The following is a 17,384-nucleotide window of genomic DNA, read 5'->3' as shown; positions in this document are numbered from 1 at the left end:
TTCTTCGTGCATATGCTGTATTCTTTTCAAGCTTGATGGACCGATTGCCTCAAATTCCTTCTGATCTTCACCATTCTCCATTGTATTGGACTGACGAAGCCACTGTGTGGCGATACGTTTCCTCAATAAAGATACCCATGTGTTGCACATGTGTCTAATTTATCAAGAATAATCTTGCGTATAAATGCTGTTGCGAATGTGAGGTTCGTGATTGTGTAAGCACTTGTTGAAGAATGTTTTTCAGAGCTTGACAAGTGTTTTCACTCGCAAACATTTGTGAAAGAATGTTCTTGCAAGAATTTTTTGAAGTGTGTAAGAATTTGAAATTGAAGGCTCTTAAAAGCTCTTGCGAGTTTATTCATTTATGCAGGAATGTTTTCGAGAGTACCGTTCATCTCGATTGCATGTGTTTCAGCATGAATGTTTATGATTGTGTAAGTGTTGATCATAAATGTTAGTGTAAGTGTTTGAGAATGAATGTTTGTGTATGTGCTTGAGACTGAATGTTAGTAAGAATTTTGAGGCATGAATGTTAGTGTAAGTGTTTGAGAATGTTAGTGTAAGTGTTTGAGAATGTTAGTGTAAGTGTTTGAGAATGTTAGTGTAAGTGTTTGAGAATGGAAGTTAATACAAGTGTAAATTCTTCAGTAGAACTGATTAATAAATTACTTAAATACCTGCAAAAAGAAGTAGTAACGCGACCCAAGAATAGTATTCTCACACGCCAGCAAAATATGGCGTGGAACCTGTCCATTTTTACACGTTGCTTTGAGGAATAGGGCCATAAACCGGTTTATTTGTATTTTGCAGTGCAAAACCCTGGTGAGATAGATGGGGTGCGAGCTGAGGGAGAAATAAGGGCAATGGGTAAGGGATATTAGAAAGAGAAGTGTTGAGCTGTGTATAATAAAGTAGAAAGGATATAATGGTGGTAGTGAGACGTTAATACGTAAAATGTGAAACATAAGAGAAAAGATTAAGGAAGATAGAGGGGTGATATGGTTGGTGTGGGGTGAGGTGTGAGTGATAAAGAAATGGGGGTTATGGGAGAGGACGCGGGTGATGGAGGAGATATGAGACTTGAAGTTAAATAGGAGAAGGGTAAAGAAGTGGTGAATGATAAGCGAGGATCCTACTGAGTTAGGAAGTGTGAGAAGAGAGAGACTGGGCGATAGTGTAATTTAAGGGAAATGGGGGTCTGAGTTGCAGTGAGTGTAATGTAGGGGAAGTGAGGGTCTGAGTTGCAGTGAGTGTAATGTAGGGGAAGTGAGGGTCTGAGTGGCAGTGAGTGTAATGTAGGGGAAGTGAGGGTCTGATTTGTAGTGAGTGTAATGTAGGGGAAGTGAGGGTCTGAGTGCTAGTGAGTGTAATGTAGGGGAAGTGAGTGTCTTAGTGATAGTGAGTGTAATGTAGGGGAAGTGAGTGTCTGAGTGATAGTGAATGTAATGTAGGGGAAGCGACTGTGTAAGTGATAGTGAGTGTAATGTAGTGGAAGTGACTGTGTAAGTGATAGTGAGTGTAATGTAGTGGAAGTGACTGTGTAAGTGATAGTGAGTGTAATGTAGTGGAAGTGACTGTGTAAGTGATAGTGAGTGTAATGTAGTGGAAGTGACTGTGTAAGTGATAGTGAGTGTAATGTAGTGGAAGTGACTGTGTAAGTGATAGTGAGTGTAATGTAGTGGAAGTGACTGTGTAAGTGATAGTGAGTGTAATGTAGTGGAAGTGACTGTGTAAGTGATAGTGAGTGTAATGTAGTGGAAGTGACTGTGTAAGTGATAGTGAGTGTAATGTAGGGGAAGTAACTGTGTAAGTGATAGTGAGTGTAATGTAGTGGAAGTGACTGTGTAAGTGATAGTGAGTGTAATGTAGTGGAAGTGACTGTGTAAGTGATAGTGAGTGTAATGTAGTGGAAGTGACTGTGTAAGTGATAGTGAGTGTAATGTAGTGGAAGTGACTGTGTAAGTGATAGTGAGTGTAATGTAGTGGAAGTGACTGTGTAAGTGATAGTGAGTGTAATGTAGTGGAAGTGAGTGTGTAAGTGATAGTGAGTGTAATGTAGTGGAAGTGACTGTGTAAGTGATAGTGAGTGTAATGTAGTGGAAGTGACTGTGTAAGTGATAGTGAGTGTAATGTAGTGGAAGTGACTGTGTAAGTGATAGTGAGTGTAATGTAGTGGAAGTGACTGTGTAAGTGATAGTGAGTGTAATGTAGTGGAAGTGAGTGTGTAAGTGACAGTGAGTGTAATGTAGGGGAAGTAAGTGTGTAAGTGATAGTGAGTGTAATGTAGTGGAAGTGACTGTGTAAGTGATAGTGAGTGTAATGTAGGGAAGTGACTGTGTGAGTGATAGTGAGTGTAATGTAGTGGAAGTGACTGTGTAAGTGATAGTGAGTGTAATGTAGTGGAAGTGACTGTGTGAGTGAGTGTAGTGAGTGACTGTGTAATGAAGGGTGTAATGTAGAAGTGACTGTGTCAGAGTGACAGTGAGTGTAATGTAGGGAAGTGAGTGTGTAAGTGACAGTGAGTGTAATGTAGTGGAAGTGAGTGTGTGAGTGACAGTGAGTGTAATGTAGGGGAAGTGAGTGTGTAAGTAACAGTGAGTGTAATGTAGGGGAAGTGAGTGTGTGAGTGATAGTGAGTGTAATGTAGGGGAAGTGACTGTCTGAGTGATAGTGAGTGTAATGTAGGGGAAGTGACTGTGTAAGTGATAGTGAATGTAAAGTAGTGGAAGTGAGTGTCTGATAGTGACAGTAGTGGAAGTATAAGTGTAGGGGAATGTGTGGAAGTGTCTGAGTGACAGTGAGTGTAATGTAGGGGAAGTGAGTGTGTGAGTGACAGTGAGTGTAATGTAGGGGAAGTGACTGTCTGAGTGATAGTGAGTGTAATGTAGTGGAAGTGAGTGTGTAAGTGATAGTGAGTGTAATGTAGGGGAAGTGAGTGTCTGAGTGACAGTGAGTGTAATGTAGGGGAAGTGAGTGCCTGAGTGACAGTGAGTGTAATATAGGGGAAGTGAGTGTCTGAGTGACAGTGAGTGTAATATAGGGGAAGTGAGTATCTGAGTGACAGTGAGTGTAATGTAGGGGAAGTGAGTGCCTGAGTGACAGTGAGTGTAATGTAGGGAAAGTGAGTGTCTGAGTGACAGTGAGTGTAAAGTAGGGAAAGTGAATGTCTGAGTGACAGTGAGTGTAATGTAGGGAAAGTGAGTGTCTGAGTGACAGTGAGTGTAATGTAGGGGAAGTGAGTGCCTGAGTGACAGTGAGTGTAATGTAGGGGAAGTGAGTGTCTGAGTGACAGTGAGTGTAATGTAGGGGAAGTGAGTGCCTGAGTGACAGTGAGTGTAATGTAGGGAAAGTGAGTGTCTGAGTGACAGTGAGTGTAATGTACGGAAAGTGAGTGTCTGAGTGACAGTGAGTGTAATGTAGGGAAAGTGAGTGTCTGAGTGACAGTGAGTGTAATATAGGGGAAGTGAGTGTCTGAGTGACAGTGAGTATAATGTAGGGGAAGTGAGTGTCTGAGTGACAGTGAGTATAATGTAGGGGAAGTGACTGTCTGAGTGACAGTGAGTGTAATGTAGGGAAAGTGAGTGTCTGAGTGACAGTGAGTGTAATATAGGGGAAGTGAGTGTCTGAGTGACAGTGAGTGTAATATAGGGGAAGTGAGTGTCTGAGTGACAGTGAGTGTAATGTAGGGGAAGTGAGTGTCTGAGTGACAGTGAGTGTAATGTAGGGGAAGTGAGTGTCTGAGTGACAGTGAGTGTAATGTAGGGGAAGTGAGTGTCTGAGTGACAGTGAGTATAATGTAGGGGAAGTGAGTGTCTGAGTGACAGTGAGTGTAATGTAGGGGAAGTGAGTGTCTGAGTGACAGTGAGTATAATGTAGGGGAAGTGAGTGTCTGAGTGACAGTGAGTGTAATGTAGGGAAAGTGAGTGTCTGAGTGACAGTGAGTGTAATGTAGGGGAAGTGAGTGTCTGAGTGACAGTGAGTATAATGTAGGGGAAGTGAGTGTCTGAGTGACAGTGAGTGTAATGTAGGGGAAGTGAGTGTCTGAGTGACAGTGAGTATAATGTAGGGGAAGTGAGTGTCTGAGTGACAGTGAGTGTAATGTAGGGGAAGTGAGTGTCTGAGTGACAGTGAGTATAATGTAGGGGAAGTGAGTGTCTGAGTGACAGTGAGTATAATGTAGGGGAAGTGAGTGTCTGAGTGACAGTGAGTGTAATGTAGGGGAAGTGAGTGTCTGAGTGACAGTGAGTATAATGTAGGGGAAGTGAGTGTCTGAGTGACAGTGAGTATAATGTAGGGGAAGTGAGTGTCTGAGTGACAGTGAGTGTAATGTAGGGGAAGTGAGTGTCTGAGTGACAGTGAGTATAATGTAGGGGAAGTGAGTGTCTGAGTGACAGTGAGTATAATGTAGGGGAAGTGAGTGTCTGAGTGACAGTGAGTATAATGTAGGGGAAGTGAGTGTCTGAGTGACAGTGAGTATAATGTAGGGGAAGTGAGTGTCTGAGTGACAGTGAGTATAATGTAGGGGAAGTGAGTGTCTGAGTGACAGTGAGTGTAATGTAGGGGAAGTGAGTGTCTGAGCGACAGTGAGTATAATGTAGGGGAAGTGAGTGTCTGAGTGACAGTGAGTATAATGTAGGGGAAGTGAGTGTCTGAGTGACAGTGAGTGTAATGTAGGGGAAGTGAGTGTCTGAGTGACAGTGAGTATAATGTAGGGGAAGTGAGTGTCTGAGTGACAGTGAGTGTAATGTAGGGGAAGTGAGTGTCTGAGTGACAGTGAGTGTAATGTAGGGGAAGTGAGTGTCTGAGTGACAGTGAGTGTAATGTAGGGGAAGTGAGTGTCTGAGTGACAGTGAGTGTAATGTAGGGGAAGTGAGTGTCTGAGTGACAGTGAGTGTAATGTAGGGGAAGTGAGTGTCTGAGTGACAGTGAGTGTAAAGTAGGGGAAGTGAGTGTCTGAGTGACAGTGAGTGTAATGTAGGGGAAGTGAGTGTCTGAGTGACAGTGAGTGTAATGTAGGGGAAGTGAGTGTCTGAGTGACAGTGAGTATAATGTAGGGGAAGTGAGTGTCTGAGTGACAGTGAGTATAATGTAGGGGAAGTGAGTGTCTGAGTGACAGTGAGTGTAATATAGGGGAAGTGAGTGTCTGAGTGACAGTGAGTGTAATATAGGGGAAGTGAGTGTCTGAGTGACAGTGAGTGTAATGTAGGGGAAGTGAGTGTCTGAGTGACAGTGAGTGTAAAGTAGGGGAAGTGAGTGTCTGAGTGACAGTGGTTGTAAAGTAGGGGAAGTGAGTGTCTGAGTGACAGTGAGTGTAATATAGGGGAAGTGAGTGTCTGAGTTACAGTGAGTGTAATATAGGGGAAGTGAGTGTCTGAGTGACAGTGAGTGTAATGTAGGGGAAGTGAGTGTCTGAGTGACAGTGAGTGTAAAGTAGGGGAAGTGAGTGTCTGAGTGACAGTGAGTGTAATATAGGGGAAGTGAGTGTCTGAGTGACAGTGAATGTAATATAGGGGAAGTGAGTGTCTGAGTGACAGTAAGTGTAATATAGGGGAAGTGAGTGTCTGAGTGACAGTGAGTGTAATGTAGGGGAAGTGAGTGTCTGAGTGACAGTGAGTGTAATGTAGGGGAAGTGAGTGTCTGAGTGACAGTGAGTATAATGTAGGGGAAGTGAGTGTCTGAGTGACAGTGAGTATAATGTAGGGGAAGTGAGTGTCTGAGTGACAGTGAGTATAATGTAGGGGAAGTGAGTGTCTGAGTGACAGTGAGTATAATGTAGGGGAAGTGAGTGTCTGAGTGACAGTGAGTATAATGTAGGGGAAGTGAGTGTCTGAGTGACAGTGAGTGTAATGTAGGGGAAGTGAGTGTCTGAGTGACAGTGAGTATAATGTAGGGGAAGTGAGTGTCTGAGTGACAGTGAGTATAATGTAGGGGAAGTGAGTGTCTGAGTGACAGTGAGTATAATGTAGGGGAAGTGAGTGTCTGAGTGACAGTGAGTATAATGTAGGGGAAGTGAGTGTCTGAGTGACAGTGAGTATAATGTAGGGGAAGTGAGTGTCTGAGTGACAGTGAGTGTAATGTAGGGGAAGTGAGTGTCTGAGTGACAGTGAGTATAATGTAGGGGAAGTGAGTGTCTGAGTGACAGTGAGTGTAATGTAGGGGAAGTGAGTGTCTGAGTGACAGTGAGTGTAATGTAGGGGAAGTGAGTGTCTGAGTGACAGTGAGTATAATGTAGGGGAAGTGAGTGTCTGAGTGACAGTGAGTGTAATGTAGGGGAAGTGAGTGTCTGAGTGACAGTGAGTGTAATGTAGGGGAAGTGAGTGTCTGAGTGACAGTGAGTGTAATGTAGGGGAAGTGAGTGTCTGAGTGACAGTGAGTGTAATGTAGGGGAAGTGAGTGTCTGAGTGACAGTGAGTGTAATGTAGGGGAAGTGAGTGTCTGAGTGACAGTGAGTGTAATGTAGGGGAAGTGAGTGTCTGAGTGACAGTGAGTGTAATGTAGGGGAAGTGAGTGTCTGAGTGACAGTGAGTGTAATGTAGGGGAAGTGAGTGTCTGAGTGACAGTGAGTGTAATGTAGGGGAAGTGAGTGTCTGAGTGACAGTGAGTGTAATATAGGGGAAGTGAGTGTCTGAGTGACAGTGAGTGTAATGTAGGGGAAGTGAGTGTCTGAGTGACAGTGAGTGTAAAGTAGGGGAAGTGAGTGTCTGAGTGACAGTGGTTGTAAAGTAGGGGAAGTGAGTGTCTGAGTGACAGTGAGTGTAATATAGGGGAAGTGAGTGTCTGAGTTACAGTGAGTGTAATATAGGGGAAGTGAGTGTCTGAGTGACAGTGAGTGTAATGTAGGGGAAGTGAGTGTCTGAGTGACAGTGAGTGTAAAGTAGGGGAAGTGAGTGTCTGAGTGACAGTGAGTGTAATATAGGGGAAGTGAGTGTCTGAGTGACAGTGAATGTAATATAGGGGAGTGACAGTCTGAGTGACAGTGAGTATAATGTAGGGGAAGTGAGTGTCTGAGTGACAGTGAGTGTAATGTAGGGGAAGTGAGTGTCTGAGTGACAGTGAGTGTAATATAGGGGAAGTGAGTGTCTGAGTGACAGTGAGTGTAATATAGGGGAAGTGAGTGTCTGAGTGACAGTGAGTGTAATATAGGGGAAGTGAGTGTCTGAGTGACAGTGAGTGTAATATAGGGGAAGTGAGTGTCTGAGTGACAGTGAGTGTAATATAGGGAAGTGAGTGTCTGAGTGACAGTGAGTGTAATATAGGGGAAGTGAGTGTCTGAGTGACAGTGAGTGTAATGTAGGGGAAGTGAGTGTCTGAGTGACAGTGAGTGTAATGTAGGGGAAGTGAGTGTCTGAGTGACAGTGAGTGTAAAGTAGGGGAAGTGAGTGTCTGAGTGACAGTGAGTGTAATGTAGGGGAAGTGAGTGTCTGAGTGACAGTGAGTGTAATATAGGGGAAGTGAGTGTCTGAGTGACAGTGAGTGTAATGTAGGGGAAGTGAGTGCCTGAGTGACAGTGAGTGTAATGTAGGGGAAGTGAGTGTCTGAGTGACAGTGAGTGTAATGTAGGGGAAGTGAGTGTCTGAGTGACAGTGAGTGTAATGTAGGGGAAGTGAGTGTCTGAGTGACAGTGAGTGTAATATAGGGGAAGTGAGTGTCTGAGTGACAGTGAGTGTAATGTAGGGAAAGTGAGTGTCTGAGTGACAGTGAGTGTAATGTAGGGAAAGTGAGTGTCTGAGTGACAGTGAGTGTAATGTAGGGGAAGTGAGTGTCTGAGTGACAGTGAGTGTAATGTAGGGAAAGTGAGTGTCTGAGTGACAGTGAGTGTAATGTAGGGGAAGTGAGTGTCTGAGTGACAGTGAGTGTAATGTAGGGGAAGTGAGTGTCTGAGTGACAGTGAGTGTAATGTAGGGGAAGTGAGTGTCTGAGTGACAGTGAGTGTAATGTAGGGAAAGTGAGTGTCTGAGTGACAGTGAGTGTAATGTAGGGAAAGTGAGTGTCTGAGTGACAGTGAGTGTAATGTAGGGGAAGTGAGTGTCTGAGTGACAGTGAGTGTAATGTAGGGGAAGTGAGTGTCTGAGTGACAGTGAGTGTAATGTAGGGGAAGTGAGTGCCTGAGTGACAGTGAGTATAATGTAGGGGAAGTGAGTGTCTGAGTGACAGTGAGTGTAATGTAGGGGAAGTGAGTGCCTGAGTGACAGTGAGTGTAATGTAGGGGAAGTGAGTGCCTGAGTGACAGTGAGTGTAATGTAAAGGAAGTGAGTGTCTGAGTGACAGTGAGTGTAATGTAGTGGAAGTGAGTGTCTGAGTGACAGTGAGTATAATGTAGTGGAAGTGAGTGTCTGAGTGACAGTGAGTGTAATATAGGGAAAGTGAGTGTCTGAGTGAGAGTGAGTGTAATGTAGGGAAAGTGAGTGTCTGAGTGACAGTGAGTGTAATGTAGTGGAAGTGAGTGTCTGAGTGACAGTGAGTATAATGTAGTGGAAGTGAGTGTCTGAGTGACAGTGAGTGTAATGTAGGGGAAGTGAGTGCCTGAGTGACAGTGAGTGTAATGTAGGGGAAGTGAGTGTCTGAGTGACAGTGAGTATAATGTAGTGGAAGTGAGTGTCTGAGTGACAGTGAGTGTAATGTAGGGGAAGTGAGTGTCTGAGTGACAGTGAGTGTAATATAGGGGAAGTGAGTGTCTGAGTGACAGTGAGTGTAATGTAGGGGAAGTGAGTGTCTGAGTGACAGTGAGTGTAATGTAGGGGAAGTGAGTGCCTGAGTAACAGTGAGTGTAATGTAGGGGAAGTGAGTGTCTGAGTGACAGTGAGTGTAATGTAGGGGAAGTGAGTGTCTGAGTGACAGTGAGTGTAATGTAGGGGAAGTGAGTGCCTGAGTGACAGTGAGTGTAATGTAGGGGAAGTGAGTGTCTGAGTGACAGTGAGTGTAATGTAGGGGAAGTGAGTGTCTGAGTGACAGTGAGTGTAATGTAGGGGAATTGAGTGCCTGAGTGACAGTGAGTGTAATGTAGGGGAAGTGAGTGTCTGAGTGACAGTGAGTGTAATGTAGGGGAAGTGAGTGTCTGAGTGATAGTGAGTGTAATGTAGGGGAAGTGAGTGTCTGAGTGACAGTGAGTGTAATGTAGGGGAAGTGAGTGTCTGAGTGACAGTGAGTGTAATGTAGGGGAAGTGAGTGTCTGAGTGATAGTGAGTGTAATGTAGGGGAAGTGAGTGTCTGAGTGACAGTGAGTGTAATGTAGGGGAAGTGAGTGTCTGAGTGACAGTGAGTGTAATGTAGGGGAAGTGAGTGTCTGAGTGACAGTGAGTGTAATGTAGGGGAAGTGAGTGTCTGAGTGACACTGAGTGTAATGTAGGGGAAGTAAGTGTCTGAGTGACAGTGAGTGTAATGTAGGGGAAGTGAGTGTCTGAGTGACAGTGAGTGTAATGTAGGGGAAGTGAGTGTCTGAGTGACAGTGAGTGTAATGTAGGGGAAGTAAGTGTCTGAGTGACAGTGAGTGTAATGTAGGGGAAGTGAGTGTCTGAGTGACAGTGAGTGTAATGTAGGGGAAGTGAGTGTCTGAGTGACAGTGAGTGTAATGTAGGGGAAGTGAGTGTCTGAGTGACAATGAGTGTAATATAGGGGAAGTGAGTGTCTGAGTGACAGTGAGTGTAATGTAGGGGAAGTGAGTGTCTGAGTGACAGTGAGTATAAAGTAGGGGAAGTGAGTGTCTGAGTGACAGTGAGTATAATGTAGGGGAAGTGACTGTCTGAGTGACAGTGAGTGTAATGTAGGGAAAGTGAGTGTCTGAGTGACAGTGAGTGTAATATAGGGGAAGTGAGTGTCTGAGTGACAGTGAGTGTAATATAGGGGAAGTGAGTGTCTGAGTGACAGTGAGTGTAATGTAGGGGAAGTGAGTGTCTGAGTGACAGTGAGTGTAATGTAGGGGAAGTGAGTGTCTGAGTGACAGTGAGTGTAATGTAGGGGAAGTGAGTGTCTGAGTGACAGTGAGTATAATGTAGGGGAAGTGAGTGTCTGAGTGACAGTGAGTGTAATGTAGGGGAAGTGAGTGCCTGAGTGACAGTGAGTATAATGTAGGGGAAGTGAGTGTCTGAGTGACAGTGAGTGTAATGTAGGGAAAGTGAGTGTCTGAGTGACAGTGAGTGTAATGTAGGGGAAGTGAGTGTCTGAGTGACAGTGAGTATAATGTAGGGGAAGTGAGTGTCTGAGTGACAGTGAGTGTAATGTAGGGGAAGTGAGTGTCTGAGTGACAGTGAGTATAATGTAGGGGAAGTGAGTGTCTGAGTGACAGTGAGTGTAATGTAGGGGAAGTGAGTGTCTGAGTGACAGTGAGTATAATGTAGGGGAAGTGAGTGTCTGAGTGACAGTGAGTATAATGTAGGGGAAGTGAGTGTCTGAGTGACAGTGAGTATAATGTAGGGGAAGTGAGTGTCTGAGTGACAGTGAGTATAATGTAGGGGAAGTGAGTGTCTGAGTGACAGTGAGTATAATGTAGGGGAAGTGAGTGTCTGAGTGACAGTGAGTGTAATGTAGGGGAAGTGAGTGTCTGAGTGACAGTGAGTATAATGTAGGGGAAGTGAGTGTCTGAGTGACAGTGAGTATAATGTAGGGGAAGTGAGTGTCTGAGTGACAGTGAGTGTAATGTAGGGGAAGTGAGTGTCTGAGTGACAGTGAGTATAATGTAGGGGAAGTGAGTGCCTGAGTGACAGTGAGTGTAATGTAAAGGAAGTGAGTGTCTGAGTGACAGTGAGTGTAATGTAGTGGAAGTGAGTGTCTGAGTGACAGTGAGTATAATGTAGTGGAAGTGAGTGTCTGAGTGACAGTGAGTGTAATATAGGGAAAGTGAGTGTCTGAGTGAGAGTGAGTGTAATGTAGGGAAAGTGAGTGTCTGAGTGACAGTGAGTGTAATGTAGTGGAAGTGAGTGTCTGAGTGACAGTGAGTATAATGTAGTGGAAGTGAGTGTCTGAGTGACAGTGAGTGTAATGTAGGGGAAGTGAGTGCCTGAGTGACAGTGAGTGTAATGTAGGGGAAGTGAGTGTCTGAGTGACAGTGAGTATAATGTAGTGGAAGTGAGTGTCTGAGTGACAGTGAGTGTAATGTAGGGGAAGTGAGTGTCTGAGTGACAGTGAGTGTAATATAGGGGAAGTGAGTGTCTGAGTGACAGTGAGTGTAATGTAGGGGAAGTGAGTGTCTGAGTGACAGTGAGTGTAATGTAGGGGAAGTGAGTGCCTGAGTAACAGTGAGTGTAATGTAGGGGAAGTGAGTGTCTGAGTGACAGTGAGTATAATGTAGGGGAAGTGAGTGTCTGAGTGACAGTGAGTATAATGTAGGGGAAGTGAGTGTCTGAGTGACAGTGAGTGTAATGTAGGGGAAGTGAGTGTCTGAGTGACAGTGAGTATAATGTAGGGGAAGTGAGTGCCTGAGTGACAGTGAGTGTAATGTAAAGGAAGTGAGTGTCTGAGTGACAGTGAGTGTAATGTAGTGGAAGTGAGTGTCTGAGTGACAGTGAGTATAATGTAGTGGAAGTGAGTGTCTGAGTGACAGTGAGTGTAATATAGGGAAAGTGAGTGTCTGAGTGAGAGTGAGTGTAATGTAGGGGAAGTGAGTGTCTGAGTGACAGTGAGTGTAATGTAGTGGAAGTGAGTGTCTGAGTGACAGTGAGTATAATGTAGTGGAAGTGAGTGTCTGAGTGACAGTGAGTGTAATGTAGGGGAAGTGAGTGCCTGAGTGACAGTGAGTGTAATGTAGGGGAAGTGAGTGTCTGAGTGACAGTGAGTATAATGTAGTGGAAGTGAGTGTCTGAGTGACAGTGAGTGTAATGTAGGGGAAGTGAGTGTCTGAGTGACAGTGAGTGTTATATAGGGGAAGTGAGTGTCTGAGTGACAGTGAGTGTAATGTAGGGGAAGTGAGTGTCTGAGTGACAGTGAGTGTAATGTCGGGGAAGTGAGTGCCTGAGTAACAGTGAGTGTAATGTAGGGGAAGTGAGTGTCTGAGTGACAGTGAGTGTAATGTAGGGGAAGTGAGTGTCTGAGTGACAGTGAGTGTAATGTAGGGGAAGTGAGTGCCTGAGTGACAGTGAGTGTAATGTAGGGGAAGTGAGTGTCTGAGTGACAGTGAGTGTAATGTAGGGGAAGTGAGTGTCTGAGTGACAGTGAGTGTAATGTAGGGGAAGTGAGTGCCTGAGTGACAGTGAGTGTAATGTAGGGGAAGTGAGTGTCTGAGTGACAGTGAGTGTAATGTAGGGGAAGTGAGTGTCTGAGTGATAGTGAGTGTAATGTAGGGGAAGTGAGTGTCTGAGTGACAGTGAGTGTAATGTAGGGGAAGTGAGTGTCTGAGTGACAGTGAGTGTAATGTAGGGGAAGTGAGTGTCTGAGTGATAGTGAGTGTAATGTAGGGGAAGTGAGTGTCTGAGTGACAGTGAGTGTAATGTAGGGGAAGTGAGTGTCTGAGTGACAGTGAGTGTAATGTAGGGGAAGTGAGTGTCTGAGTGACAGTGAGTGTAATGTAGGGGAAGTGAGTGTCTGAGTGACAGTGAGTGTAATGTAGGGGAAGTAAGTGTCTGAGTGACAGTGAGTGTAATGTAGGGGAAGTGAGTGTCTGAGTGACAGTGAGTGTAATGTAGGGGAAGTGAGTGTCTGAGTGACAGTGAGTGTAATGTAGGGGAAGTAAGTGTCTGAGTGACAGTGAGTGTAATGTAGGGGAAGTGAGTGTCTGAGTGACAGTGAGTGTAATGTAGGGGAAGTGAGTGTCTGAGTGACAGTGAGTGTAATGTAGGGGAAGTGAGTGTCTGAGTGACAATGAGTGTAATATAGGGGAAGTGAGTGTCTGAGTGACAGTGAGTGTAATGTAGGGGAAGTGAGTGTCTGAGTGACAGTGAGTATAAAGTAGGGGAAGTGAGTGTCTGAGTGACAGTGAGTATAATGTAGGGGAAGTGACTGTCTGAGTGACAGTGAGTGTAATGTAGGGAAAGTGAGTGTCTGAGTGACAGTGAGTGTAATATAGGGGAAGTGAGTGTCTGAGTGACAGTGAGTGTAATATAGGGGAAGTGAGTGTCTGAGTGACAGTGAGTGTAATGTAGGGGAAGTGAGTGTCTGAGTGACAGTGAGTGTAATGTAGGGGAAGTGAGTGTCTGAATGACAGTGAGTGTAATGTAGGGGAAGTGAGTGTCTGAGTGACAGTGAGTATAATGTAGGGGAAGTGAGTGTCTGAGTGACAGTGAGTGTAATGTAGGGGAAGTGAGTGTCTGAGTGACAGTGAGTATAATGTAGGGGAAGTGAGTGTCTGAGTGACAGTGAGTGTAATGTAGGGAAAGTGAGTGTCTGAGTGACAGTGAATGTAATGTAGGGGAAGTGAGTGTCTGAGTGACAGTGAGTATAATGTAGGGGAAGTGAGTGTCTGAGTGACAGTGAGTGTAATGTAGGGGAAGTGAGTGTCTGAGTGACAGTGAGTACAATGTAGGGGAAGTGAGTGTCTGAGTGACAGTGAGTGTAATGTAGGGGAAGTGAGTGTCTGAGTGACAGTGAGTGTAATGTAGGGGAAGTGAGTGTCTGAGTGACAGTGAGTGTAAAGTAGGGGAAGTGAGTGTCTGAGTGACAGTGAGTGTAATGTAGGGGAAGTGAGTGTCTGAGTGACAGTGAGTGTAATATAGGGGAAGTGAGTGTCTGAGTGACAGTGAGTGTAATGTAGGGGAAGTGAGTGCCTGAGTGACAGTGAGTGTAATGTAGGGGAAGTGAGTGTCTGAGTGACAGTGAGTGTAATGTAGGGGAAGTGAGTGTCTGAGTGACAGTGAGTGTAATGTAGGGGAAGTGAGTGTCTGAGTGACAGTGAGTGTAATATAGGGGAAGTGAGTGTCTGAGTGACAGTGAGTGTAATGTAGGGAAAGTGAGTGTCTGAGTGACAGTGAGTGTAATGTAGGGAAAGTGAATGTCTGAGTGACAGTGAGTGTAATGTAGGGGAAGTGAGTGTCTGAGTGACAGTGAGTGTAATATAGGGAAAGTGAGTGTCTGAGTGACAGTGAGTGTAATGTAGGGGAAGTGAGTGTCTGAGTGACAGTGAGTGTAATGTAGGGGAAGTGAGTGTCTGAGTGACAGTGAGTGTAATGTAGGGGAAGTGAGTGTCTGAGTGACAGTGAGTGTAATGTAGGGAAAGTGAGTGTCTGAGTGACAGTGAGTGTAATGTAGGGAAAGTGAGTGTCTGAGTGACAGTGAGTGTAATGTAGGGGAAGTGAGTGTCTGAGTGACAGTGAGTGTAATGTAGGGGAAGTGAGTGTCTGAGTGACAGTGAGTGTAATGTAGGGGAAGTGAGTGCCTGAGTGACAGTGAGTATAATGTAGGGGAAGTGAGTGTCTGAGTGACAGTGAGTGTAATGTAGGGGAAGTGAGTGCCTGAGTGACAGTGAGTGTAATGTAGGGGAAGTGAGTGCCTGAGTGACAGTGAGTGTAATGTAGGGGAAGTGAGTGTCTGAGTGACAGTGAGTGTAATGTAGTGGAAGTGAGTGTCTGAGTGACAGAGTGTATAATGTAGTGGAAGTGAGTGTCTGAGTGACAGTGAGTGTAATATAGGGAAAGTGAGTGTCTGAGTGACAGTGAGTGTAATGTAGGGAAAGTGAGTGTCTGAGTGACAGTGAGTGTAATGTAGTGGAAGTGAGTGTCTGAGTGACAGTGAGTATAATGTAGTGGAAGTGAGTGTCTGAGTGACAGTGAGTGTAATGTAGGGGAAGTGAGTGCCTGAGTGACAGTGAGTGTAATGTAGGGGAAGTGAGTGTCTGAGTGACAGTGAGTATAATGTAGTGGAAGTGAGTGTCTGAGTGACAGTGAGTGTAATGTAGGGGAAGTGAGAGTCTGAGTGACAGTGAGTGTAATATAGGGGAAGTGAGTGTCTGAGTGACAGTGAGTGTAATGTAGGGGAAGTGAGTGTCTGAGTGACAGTGAGTGTAATGTAGGGGAAGTGAGTGCCTGAGTGACAGTGAGTGTAATGTAGGGGAAGTGAGTGTCTGAGTGACAGTGAGTGTAATGTAGGGGAAGTGAGTGTCTGAGTGACAGTGAGTGTAATGTAGGGGAAGTGAGTGCCTGAGTGACAGTGAGTGTAATGTAGGGGAAGTGAGTGTCTGAGTGACAGTGAGTGTAATGTAGGGGAAGTGAGTGTCTGAGTGACAGTGAGTGTAATGTAGGGGAAGTGAGTGCCTGAGTGACAGTGAGTGTAATGTAGGGGAAGTGAGTGTCTGAGTGACAGTGAGTGTAATGTAGGGGAAGTGAGTGTCTGAGTGATAGTGAGTGTAATGTAGGGGAAGTGAGTGTCTGAGTGACAGTGAGTGTAATGTAGGGGAAGTGAGTGTCTGAGTGACAGTGAGTGTAATGTAGGGGAAGTGAGTGTCTGAGTGATAGTGAGTGTAATGTAGGGGAAGTGAGTGTCTGAGTGACAGTGAGTGTAATGTAGGGGAAGTGAGTGTCTGAGTGACAGTGAGTGTAATGTAGGGGAAGTGAGTGTCTGAGTGACAGTGAGTGTAATGTAGGGGAAGTGAGTGTCTGAGTGACAGTGAGTGTAATGTAGGGGAAGTAAGTGTCTGAGTGACAGTGAGTGTAATGTAGGGGAAGTGAGTGTCTGAGTGACAGTGAGTGTAATGTAGGGGAAGTGAGTGTCTGAGTGACAGTGAGTGTAATGTAGGGGAAGTAAGTGTCTGAGTGACAGTGAGTGTAATGTAGGGGAAGTGAGTGTCTGAGTGACAGTGAGTGTAATGTAGGGGAAGTGAGTGTCTGAGTGACAGTGAGTGTAATGTAGGGGAAGTGAGTGTCTGAGTGACAGTGAGTGTAATATATTGGAAGTGAGTGTCTGAGTGACAGTGAGTGTAATGTAGGGGAAGTGAGTGTCTGAGTGACAGTGAGTGTAATGTAGGGGAAGTGAGTGTCTGAGTGACAGTGAGTGTAATGCAGGGGAAGTGAGTGTCTGAGTGACAGTGAGTGTAATGTAGGGGAAGTGAGTGTCTGAGTGACAGTGAGTGTAATGTAGGGGAAGTAAGTGTCTGAGTGACAGTGAGTGTAATGTAGGGGAAGTGAGTGTCTGAGTGACAGTGAGTGTAATGTAGGGGAAGTGAGTGTCTGAGTGACAGTGAGTGTAATGTAGGGGAAGTGAGTGTCTGAGTGACAGTGAGTGTAATATAGGGGAAGTGAGTGTCTGAGTGATAGTGAGTGTAATATAGGGGAAGTGAGTGTCTGAGTGACAGTGAGTGTAATATAGGGGAAGTGAGTGTCTGAGTGACAGTGAGTGTAATATAGGGGAAGTTAGTGTCTGAGTGACAGTGAGTGTAATATAGGGGAAGTGAGTGTCTGAGTGACAGTGAGTATAATATAGGGGAAGTGAGTGTCTGAGTGACAGTGAGTGTAATATAGGGGAAGTAAGAGACTGGTTGATATTAAGCGCAATGAATGAAAAGTGGGTCTGTATTCACCTATTTGTATTCACCTTTTTATGGTTGTAGGGACCGACTCTCATCTCCTGGCCTCGCCTTTTAGCTGATCGCTATTATTTTTACTCCCTGCTCAAAGAGCCTTGTCATACCTCTTCTTAAAGTTACATGCGGATCATTCCTCCACTTCATTGCTCTCCGTATTGTTTTACTTCCTAACAACTCTAGTGCTAAAGAAATACCTCCTAACATCCATGTAACTCATCAGAGTTTTCCACTTCTAGTCATGTCCCCATGTTGCTGTGCCCCATGTCTGCAACATTCTGTTCCTGTCCATCTTGTGAATTCCTCTCAGTATTTTATATTTCCTGGGGACAGTTGGTCCCAAAGATAAGGAGGTGCTTGTGCCTCCTCCCATGGGAGACTTAGGTCTCAAACACTCCCTAAAGAGGGAGCCAAGGCCGGGCCACCACTTGGAAAAGGACCGGGCCGGGAGAATACCGGCGAATCTTTAATAATAAAATATTAATCAGTTCCAATCCTATAGCACTACTGAAATTGATCATAATTTTAAAGGATAAAGGACCAGAATGCTTTCAGACGAAAGTGTTACAAAACCAGAAACAGGCTAGATGCTAGAGAGGGATCAATAGGTTGACCTTCTAGTATTCTCTGGGGATCATCATCAACTTGAATTCTCCGCATAAGCTTCACGTCATCTGCAAACAAAGGACACCTCTGAGTCTATCCCTCGTGTGTGTGCTTGTGTGTGTGTGTGTGTGTGTGTGTGTGTGTGTGTGTGTACTCACCTATTTGTACTCACCTATTTGTGGTTGCAGGGGTCGAGTCTTAGCTCCTGGCCCCGCCTCTTCACCGGTTGCTACTGGGCCCACTCTCTCCCCGCTCTATGAGCTTTACCAAACCTCGTCTTAAAACTGTGTATGGTCCCTGCCTCCACTACATCATTTTCTAGGCTATTCCACAGCCTGAC

Source organism: Cherax quadricarinatus, chromosome 7 (assembly GCF_038502225.1).
Source record: "Cherax quadricarinatus isolate ZL_2023a chromosome 7, ASM3850222v1, whole genome shotgun sequence".
NCBI lineage: Eukaryota > Metazoa > Arthropoda > Malacostraca > Decapoda > Parastacidae > Cherax > Cherax quadricarinatus.
This window is presented reverse-complemented; position numbering follows the sequence as displayed.